Genomic DNA, 7,994 nt, shown 5'->3' on the forward strand with positions numbered 1-7,994 from the left:
ATTTTCATTGTTTTTGATCATGTTTGCTTCCATGTCTATTTTGTTTTCATTTAGTTTTATCATCATGTTTAATCTCCCTTCTCTAGGCTAATTTCTTAGCTAGGGGAAGGGGGTGGAAAATATGAGTTGAATGTTGGGTGAATGATGATGGTTGGATTGAATACATGCCTTAAATCGATGAAAGATATGATTTTTAATGGCTTGAGATTATTGTTGCACTTTATTTGATTGTCTTCTAGTTTAAGTGCATGAAAATGATTTGAACTAGATTAAGATCACCTCTATTTTGATGATTGCATGAAAATGAGTTGTTAAAATAGTGTTTTATGAATTGTGCCTCTTTATTCTCTTGATTTTGCTAGTGTCTAATAGGATGCATGAGAATGATTCTATTAGCATAGGGCTCTTTCATTGATTTGCCTAGACTATTGCATGAGAATGAATTGTTTAGGTAGGATCTTGTGTTCTTTGGCATGTTCTTCATGATAACTATCATTATTCACCTCTTTCTAATCATGTTTGACACCCTCGTACCCCTAGCGTCGTTCTCTCTTGATTTTTAATCTTCTTTATATTTGCTTGTTTGTAGTCTTAGTGCTTTTTATCCAAAAACCAACAAAATTATCCTTTCCTTGACTCTTGCTTAGTGAATTTGATATTTAGCTTGCATGCTTCCTTTGGGTTCGACCCTATACTTACCCCTATATTTGTATTAGGGTAGTTTAGGTTATAAGTAGTTAATTTGATTTGGGTTGGTAGTCCCAACGACCTACTCAATCCCGATCAAACAATCATCAATAATAATATTCAATCTCAATAAAGCTTAATAATATTAGCAAGATCCTAGGCATGATACTAACAAGATTAATAACAAACCCTAGCATGTCAGTAAACATTAAAGATCAGAGCTTTAGCCCTAACATGATACTAACATGATATAAGAAAGAATAGGAAGCATCATAGAAACATGCATGATATTAGAAATTTTAGTTAACCCTAAACATGATACTAGGAAGCAATAAAACATCCTAACATGACACTAGGAATCAACAAAATACTCTAAGCATTATTTTTATATCAAAAGATCAATAAAGCAATTAAAGTACTTACTTGGATGCCTCGTATCTCTTTCTAATAACAAAATACACGCGTTAGTAACTTCAAGGAAAATATAAAATCAAACAATTAAATTAAATAATTGAAATAGAGATTTGGGACCAAACCCTCAGAAATATTAAACCTTTCACGTCTAGGGCGAAGGCAACCTCGAACTTGGCTAGGTGTGTCTAGACCTAATGTATGTGGAATTTTGTAAAAGGGAAGGTTTAGAAAAAGAATAGAGAGAGAAGGAAAGCTTCTAGCTTTTTTAGAGAGAGAATAGAGAGAGATGATGGTTGTGAATTGTAGATTTTTGGTGTACGAAAACGGGGAGATATGACCCCTATAAATAGGAAAAATAGCACGGGATCAAAGAAAATCATATTCGGAATAAAATACCTCCTGTCGCCAACGACAGGAGTCAGCGCCAGGCGACGACTCTGTCGTCTCGTGCTGGTTCAAAAGTACAACGCGCTTTTACACGCGGAATCACTTTTTAAACCGGTTACGGGTAATTCTGCGTCCAAGCGGATTTAAAATCAGATTTAATATATTTTATTCAAAATAAAACATCATTTTTAAAAATATAATTATCAATCCTAATCTTATTAGAACTAAAGAGAACCTTCTAGATATTCCTAGAAGATTAAAATCAATCCTAATAACCTTAGGAATAATAATTAATAGGCCCTCCTCTAGATCATTGGGCCACATATAAAAATCATTTTGAGCCCAATTTAATATAATCCTAACTTCCTCATAATTCATCGGAATTGGGCTTATAATATATCATTGGAAAGTTCTTTTCAAGCCCAATCCAACTACACTATCATTAGACCCTTATCATGGACAAAACCAAATTGGACTGGCTATTTTTATATAAATAGAGTAAGAAAAGAAATATTTTTGAAAACAGAAAGAGAAATATTTTAATAAAAACATCCTCATCACTAGACTTTCCACACTTTCACTTCGTTCGATAATCAAATGACGTGAAAGGTATTCATCACTGGGTTTGGTTTTGGGAGACACATTTGGGTGTCTACAATCGTAAATACATTTTTTTTTTTTCTTTTTAACTAATAATAATAATAACATATGAAGTGTAATTTTTAAATTAAACAAAAGGAATTACAAGTTTTTTGTTAAAAAAAAAACTTTAAATTAATTGATGATATGTTTAATGAAAAAAAAAAAAAATTAAATTGTAGGCGTCATTTGAAGTGCGCCTACGTTAAGCATGTGTGAATATTCTTGGCACTCATAGAAATTGGGAATTGACATATACGTTTAGGGACAAATAAAGTAGGGAGCCGCCAACAAGTTTTTAAGGAACTTGTAAACCGTTCACGGATCATAAAAGGCAACCACGAATAAAGGGACAACGATAGGCAACAACAATTGACCCGTGAAGGTTACACCCCATTCATAATCCATGAGATTACTAACTCCATATGGTTCGGAACCACGAAAGGAGGATCGGGGATGATGGTACGAAGTGAGTCATGGAATCACATTCGCCCGTATTGGCTTCTACTCAATTCTTATTGTGAAAAGTATTTCCTGCGATCTCAAAGGCATGCAAACAAAGATTCAATTTGCTCCAAACTAACATTAGGCTAAATTGGTTGAATATTAATGCAACACATAATTCTAAAATATCGTGATCACTTGATTAAACAACAAGATTAAAAAGGAACCTAAACCGGTCGTCCAAATTATCTTATTAGTCGTGATTTTCAATTACATGTTCCCTTTAAACATGCAATATGGTGATCAATAATATAACAGAATAAACATTAATATTGGAAGCAATTCAAAAATAAATTAACCTAATCATGATATTAGCAATATAAAAAATGAAATAAGTAATTAAATTAATTAATTACTCACATTACGTGCGTTCCTATAAATTGCTACATCATGAATTAATTGTTAGTAACTTCAACAAAAATATTAATCAAATGAAAATTAAATTAAATAAATGTAGAGTTGATTTGGTCCAAACCCTCAGTTATTTGTACCTTTCACGCCTTGGTTTAAGGACGGAACCTCGGGTCAAGTATGGATTCCTTGGAGTGCTTAAGGGATGTATTATAGAAGAATAAGGAGGCTAGTGTTTAGGCTAAAGAGGGAGAAGAGAATGATTTTTGGTGTAAGGAGAGAGAAAATGATTTTTAGTGCCCCGAACTGCAGAAAGGAGGCTAGTATTTATAGAGGAAATGAGTAGGGGATCACATGGAACCCTAGAAAAGATAAAAACCCTAATTTGGGGCACCGTGACATGGTCAGAGGGTGCCGTGACACGGTATAGATTTCCTTGTCGCGATGCACTATTTTGCCCTCAAATGATAAAGCACGTGCAGTTGTGTACGCGGAGAAAACACGGAAATTTCCCGTGTCACAATATGTGTACCGTGACACGGAAAAAAAATTCCGTGATGCGGCAAAGTCGTAGCGCGGAACGTGGCCCCGTGTCACGGTGTACAATTTTTTCAAAAGAAACACGGAAAAGACACGACAAAGAATGCCGCAACGCGGCAATGTCCACCGTGGCACGACACGTGGCGCCGCGTCACGGTGTACTGGTTTTCGAAAAATACACGGAAAAAGCACCGTGACACGGTGAAAAATACCGTGTCACGGCAATATGCACCGTGCCACGTCAGCTTTTTCCGTGACGCGACATTTTAGCTGCTGCGCAGTAATTCCGGTTTTTAATGCTTTTTAAAACTATGATAACTTTTGATCCGTAACTCAGAATAAGGAATATAATATATCATTGGAAATCTTATCAAGTATACTTTAAAACCCAATTAGAATCAGGTCAAAATCATTTGTATATTTTAAGATATGTCCGTTTTAGTGAAAGGGTATCGGTTTTGGGCCGAGTTTAGTATTTTGCTCATATCTTCTTTGTTTTTAATCAGAATTGGGCTTATGATATGTCTTTGGAAAGCTTATTTCAAGGCCTATCCAACCAAATAATAATTGGATCAAAATTATATATCAACGAAATCATATTAGCTTGGTTTCGTGATGTGGACACAAAAAGAGGAAAACAAGTTATGGTTTAGAGAAATGAGTTAGGAATTGGATTAGTTTATGAAATGTATTGGGAATGAATATGGACTTAAGCACTCCAAAGGCTAAATACTCAACCCGATTGATAATGGCGGTGAAAGGTGTAGGAGATTATAGGTACTAATTGTGGAATAAACATGAATCATATTCATACAGTACCTAATCCCAAGATCTAATGCATAACACATAAAGAACATATAATTGTACCTTTGAAGCGTGATTACACGTGCAATCGAACAAGAACAAGGGAGATAAATAACCTCAAGAGTGATCCTCTACTTGGTCCACGGGCACAGATTAAGACCTCCACTAATGCTAGTTAGTTGCAATTGAACCCTTCAATTGACCTTCTATGGAGAAGAGCGCGCAACGAACCACCATGAACCACCACGAACCACCACACGCGCCACCAAGGGTGGCCAGCCGTACGGACGAGGGGAGGAGAGAGATAGCCGTGAGATAGAGAGAGGAATTAGGGTTTTTAGGATTGGTTGCCTTTATGTCAAAATACACTGTGTGAATTATGACTGCTTGCAAGCAACCCTAGGCATGGATCTTATTTATAGATCTCATCTCTAAATAAGAGCCCATGTCAAAAGCCCAAAACCTAATTCCAATCTAACTATGCTAGCCCAATCCATTTCATGATTAGTTAATTGCTCATGAGGCCCATAAATGGGCCTCTAACTTGCTTAACTCAATACCCTTGTGTGTGACCTCATAGGATCCATTCTAGCAGGCTTTGGACTATTTGACTAGCCCGAAGATCATTGATCATAGTCTAGCAACAGATAATGACGACCCAAAAGAACGAACTTATTATCTCCATAATAGTGATCCTTGATATATCTAGTAATTGCACTTATCGAAGACATAACTCCTTCAATCTCCCACTTGTCTGAGACAAGTGCGCAATATTCAAATTCCTTAAGTCAATGTGTGTCGATTTGATAATATGATTGCATCTCATGTCGTGATCATATTAATCTACAAATCTTTTCTTGAAAAACTGAGTTAGAATTACAAAACAAATGATTACTATGTAATCCATTTGAGCACGGCCATGCATTTTCTGAATTCTCCCTCTTCAAGGGGCCAAGACACATTCCTAATTAAATAGGTAGACTCAATCCAATTTTTTGGCAACCAAGGCTCCCACTCAAATCATGAAGTAACCAGGAAACACCCTTTATAATCTCCAGTTACGGGAAGACGTTTGAATGTACACAGTTACATCAATCATTGAATGAAACCAATGTTCCACTCATGTCAAGGAATCCACTAATATATCCAGAAGCTCTATACTTGAGCTTCAAAGTAGGTCTATAGTTCGATCATGCATCATTCATGCGTATTCATGTGATTGACCGAGCTTCACTACGCTCCTATAGCCCATGAAACTGTGCTATCCAATCAATCTTACATGCTAGTCCATTTATTGAAATCATTTATGTCCAATTTAATGATTTTGAACTAGGAACTTGAATAATGTATGGATTTTGTTCACTTGTGGGGTTTCATTCACCAGGTCATTAACAAATTAACCTGATGAGCCCATCAATCCATAATTATTTTGGACATTTTATTTAATATTAAAAACCATAATTAAATAAGATTGAAACTTTTGTTTCAATTGATAAACATAATTATGCAAATTAATGTATTACTTATGTGACATGTTTTCTCAAAACATACACAACTTAAATTACATAACTTGCTTCAATCCAAGAATCTTAGTATGACTCTCATACCTTGGTCATGGAAGGGGTTTAGTAAGTAGTGTTCATGAGACATTCTCATAAACATGAATCTTGCAATTTCTAAATTTTATAACAATATTCACCTCCATACACTAAGAATTTTCCTTTGCCCCTTTCGCAAGGAACTTAGGAATTTCTAGTTTGTATTCCAACGTTACATTGGATTACGATTGAAATCTATCATCACTTGTTTTAAAACACGTGTATCAAATAGACGAGTATAGTCCATGACATGCATGATGCATCCTTTGCATATTGCATAAGGATCATCACTCAAAACCTTAATTTCATCAACCTTTCTCAAAGTATTGAATCATTAAGCAATGTGCTATGTTAAATGGGATTGAAACTCCTTTCAATTTTATGTTGAACCTCATAAGAATCTTATCAATATAAGCTTCTTGACTAAGCTAAAACATCTTTCGAGACCTATCTTTATAGATCTTGAATCCCAAATGTACTCATTTTCTTCTTCAAGGTTTTTTCATACAAAATGCATTAACCCTCACTTGACTCTTCAAGCAATGAATAATTGCTCTTTGTACTTAGACCAAGAAGACTTCATAGCTCCCACTAAACATCTTGTACACACAAGACTTTTTCTTCATTTTACGAGAACATCAAACAATTTGATTAACTCACAAAATTAAGAACATTAACTCCATGATGATATGCATCCCTAGGATTATTGGATCTTCAAACTTTTGATTGTATCATATACAAATCTTCTTTCATGAACAATTTCAAGAAAATGTTTTGAAATCCATCTACCAAATCTTATAGGTAGAAATCACTAAAATATCTTTAATAGATCTTTGCAAAATGACTAATGTAAAGGTTTCATCGTAGTCATAGTCATACTATGAATTAGTTGAATCCTTTAACAAGTTTTTGCCTTAGTTAGAAAAACATTTTTTCTATTTTTTCTGTTTTGCTTATAATGGGTCTCACCCAATTTAGCAAATTAATCAAGTGTCATACACTTGCTTACAGACTAAGAATCTATTTCAGATTTCCTGGTTTTTAAACCACTTGGAGTTATCACTTGTCAAATCATCTTTATTACTTGCATAATCATCATGTTCCAAAATAAATATTTTAGAACTCTTAGTCAATATGAAATCATATTTCTTTGGCTAAGTTTTACATATGCTAGTCATCATTGTGGGTTTTATGCAACAATTGAAACTTATACAACAACTTTGTTTAGCTTTCAATGAGAAACGACAATTTGAGGATGTGCACTTGGAATGTACTACCTTCGACACATGGTTATTATTCCCATTACACTTATGAGACCACGCGTTGTCATTTGTAACATGAGGTGAATCATGCTCATATTTTTGCTTTTATTCGATAACTTCTCAAATTTCTTCAAGATTTTCGAATTCACTTTTCTTGAACTCCTTCAAGGTTCTCAAACTTTTCAAGATTCTTATACTCTCACTTGCGTTTTGAAGAGGCATATTCAGCATTGGGTGAACCCACCATGGTTTGAACCATGTTTGTTTGTTGCTTTTCTCGAACTCTTTCGAGATTTATACTACTCCCACTTGACCTTTTGGAACAATTTCCATAAGGGCACCTACTTGAGCAACAAAAATTTTGTGCTAAGTATGGTTTTTGTAGTAGTACCATGTGCTCCGTATAGGAATTGATCGTGCATTAAACGATTTAATACAAATTTTATTCCTTGCATTGTAGAAAGACTTTATAAGAACTTTTCTTATCCATATCACATATGAAACCTTTACTACATTTTGATTTGACCTATGCATCTTTGTTTAGTTTTGTAGCTTATCTTAAAAGTATATCCCTTGAACAATGGTTGGAAGATAGGTAATTTTCATCCATTATCAAAATATATCTTATATAGATTGATAGCTCCCTTCATAAACACTTCATAAGGTTTTCTTTCGGAGTTTGTTGTAAAACGATTTCACAACTCTTGGATGTTTATCAAGGTCTTGGCTTAAATTCTCGTGATTACGATCATATTGCAATACTTTGAATATATTGCCAAGTAAATGTCTTGACTCAAATTTTCACAAT

Source organism: Chenopodium album, chromosome 18 (assembly GCF_948465745.1).
Source record: "Chenopodium album chromosome 18, dcCheAlbu1.1, whole genome shotgun sequence".
NCBI lineage: Eukaryota > Viridiplantae > Streptophyta > Magnoliopsida > Caryophyllales > Amaranthaceae > Chenopodium > Chenopodium album.